Source organism: Chiloscyllium plagiosum, chromosome 50, assembly GCF_004010195.1.
Source record: "Chiloscyllium plagiosum isolate BGI_BamShark_2017 chromosome 50, ASM401019v2, whole genome shotgun sequence".
Classification (NCBI taxonomy): domain Eukaryota; kingdom Metazoa; phylum Chordata; class Chondrichthyes; order Orectolobiformes; family Hemiscylliidae; genus Chiloscyllium; species Chiloscyllium plagiosum.
In genome coordinates, this window is record NC_057759.1 from 990,163 (window position 1) to 993,201 (window position 3,039).

Genomic DNA, 3,039 nt, shown 5'->3' on the forward strand with positions numbered 1-3,039 from the left:
TTTTTTTACATACTTCTGGGAGATCCCATAGTCAAACTTCTATGTACCTTGAAAATTTACTTCTCGTACTTTATTTTTACCCTCTTAAACAACATCATGGACCTTCTTTATTAAATTCTGTACTGCTCCTAAGTCCCACGCATGCTACTTTCTCTAGCATCTTTATATGGCTTCTCTTTGATGATAATACAATTATCAATTTATTTTATTAGCCATGGTTGGGCCAATATTCCTTTTGCGCTATTTCTTCCAAAACAAATGTATCGCTCTTACAATGTATGCATGCATTCCTATAATACTAACCATTGCCTATCCACTGTTGCGCATACTAATGAAGTTACATAGTCTATTTTCGCCAACTCACATGCTTGTGATTTCCTTTTCTTGCATTTAGATCTTGGTTTTGGATGGAAACACATTGGTTTCTACCCCAATGAACAATTATGTCATATCATGTCACCTTTCCCTAAGCACGTCCCATCACGAGATTTTTAATTAAACCCTCACCATTACAGAAACCCAATATAAGGTAATCTCTCCTGGTCTAAAACCCATCTTATGCACACTCCAGAAATTAATTGCCACATTATTATTACGTTTGTGGATTGCCAGTCTCTATGTAAATTGAAATGATGATCACTGTGGCATCCTAGTTGTATGCATCTCTAATTTAGTATTATCTCCTACGTCATTAGTACTGTTTGGAGATCATGAAGAACTTCACGATAGCATTTTGTCTCTCGTCGCTTCTTATCCGCATGCAGACTGATTCCATATCGAGATTTCCTGCTCCAATACCTTCTTACACCATTGCATCAATTCCACCTTCACAACACTCCAGGCCACTCTCTGAAAAATTGTATGCAGCTTGATACGCTTGTTTGCTCTGCCTTTCTTTGCTTTCTACTTTCCTATCTTTCATTTCCATCTGTGTTTCCCTGAATCCTGTCTCCCAGCTTTGTTTCCCATCTCCTTTCCACTCCAGTGTAAATCCTCTCCCACAGTCTGTCGGAGTGTCCCTGCAAGCATGTTGATACTGTTGCTGCTGTGCAAACTATGTGTATTGTACACATCCAACCTTCACCTGAGTCAGTCCCAGCCCTGAAGAATCGAAACCCCTACCTCTATTCAATCCCTCTAAGCAAACATGCAGCTGGTCTATTCTCCTATTCCTTTGCTCAGAGATCAGGTATTTGTCGCTGGACTGAACGGTCTCTTTCCACGTGAAAAATTAAGTTCTTTCGAATATTTTTTTTCCAGAATGGTCTGCTGTGTGCGGCAACGACTTTAGGGATTGGATGTCAATGAATTATAGCAAGGCATTCAGCAAGGCTCTTCATGATAGACTGTCTAAAATAGTTAGATCACATGCAATACGTAGAAAACTACCTATTTCGATACAAAATTCGTTTGAAGATAGGAAACTGAGGGTGCTAATGGGTCTTGCTTTTCGGACTGGAGGCCTTTGACCAGCAGTGTAACACAGGAATCGAAGGTGGGTTCCGTGGTATTTCTGTCATTTATAGAAATGATTTTAATGAGAATACAGGAAGAAAGGTTATAAAGTTTGCAGATGACACCAAAATTGGTGGAGTTTGGACAGTGAAGAATGTTATCACAGAGTACGATGGGACCCGGATCAGATGGGCCAAATAGTGACAATTTAATTCAGAAGAAAGTGATGTGTCACATGATGAAAAAGGTAAATCAGGGCAGAACTTATACGTTTAATGGTTAGAACGTGGGAAGTTTTGCCAAACAAACAGATCTTGGAGTGTAAGTTTATAGTTCCTTGGAGTTGGACAGGTTGTCCGGTAAGCAGGGTAATGAAGTCATTTAGTATGCCTGACTTTATTGGTCAGGTCAATGAATATAAAAGTTAGGAAGTGATGTTGTGTCTGGACAGGGCAACGTTTTGGGCACTTCTATGCAATTTTGTTCTCACTGCCAAAGAAAGGAAGTTGTGAAACTTGATACGGTTCAGAAAAGATTACAAGGATGTTGCCATGTTCGGAGGGTATGAGCTAAATGGAGACGCTGAACTAGCTGGGCCGATTTTCCCTGGAACGTCGGAAGCTGAGGGCTAACTTTATAGAGGTTTTAAAATCATGATGGGCATGAATACGATAAAGAGACAACGCGCGTGGCAGAGAAATGGGCACAAGTTAAACGGGAAAGATTTGAAAAGGAAGCTCTAGTTCTGTGAAAGAGCGACTCGAGATAAAGCATTAATTCACAGCTCTCTTCACAGATGCTACTTGACCTGCTGAGCTTTCCCTGCTGAAATTTCGGTTTTTGTTTCTGAATTACAGCATCCTCAATTCTTTCGGTTTTTATTAATGGAGTGACAGCTTCTTCGGTACCTCTACGTCTCAACATTTATACGGGCATCACGGGAAATTATAGAAGCACACACCTTCGGGAATCACTCTAAACCGGGAATACAAGGATACGTCCGACCGCTCCTTCAGAGGGAGAAAACATTGTACTTAATCATCCATCAAATATATCTTCTATCAACGAGTGGGCGACATTCTGTGAGTTGCAGGATTGTCACCCACTCCTGACTAGAAAGTTGTGGATCATAGAAGCTGAATGAAACTGTGATCCTAACAGCCACTGGCAGCACCGACCTCCACATGGCGTGAAGCTGCAGGTCGTGTTGAAAGAGGTGACACCGCTCCGTGACCAGTTCCTTGTTTTTTTTTCAGGGACCTTCGCACTCTGCTCCTGCGTTAAGTGCAGCTTGGAAAGCTGTTCTTGGAAGGCCTGGGGTGGTTATGGCAGATCGCTTTCCCCACATGCAATCACTCCCTAGTTTCAGAGCTTCCTCTCTCTGCAGATTCTGCTGCATTTCTTGTTCGTGTTACAGACCCAGATGTTGTAACTACAATCCCCATGCTCCATCCCGAGTTGGGAACCATATACTCCACTCGCCCAGGATGTCTCCATCAGCTCACAACACAACCTTCAGCAAACCATCCACAAACCTCCACTAATCTTTTTAAAAACAGGAGTCAGTCAGAAGCCCCTCAACTT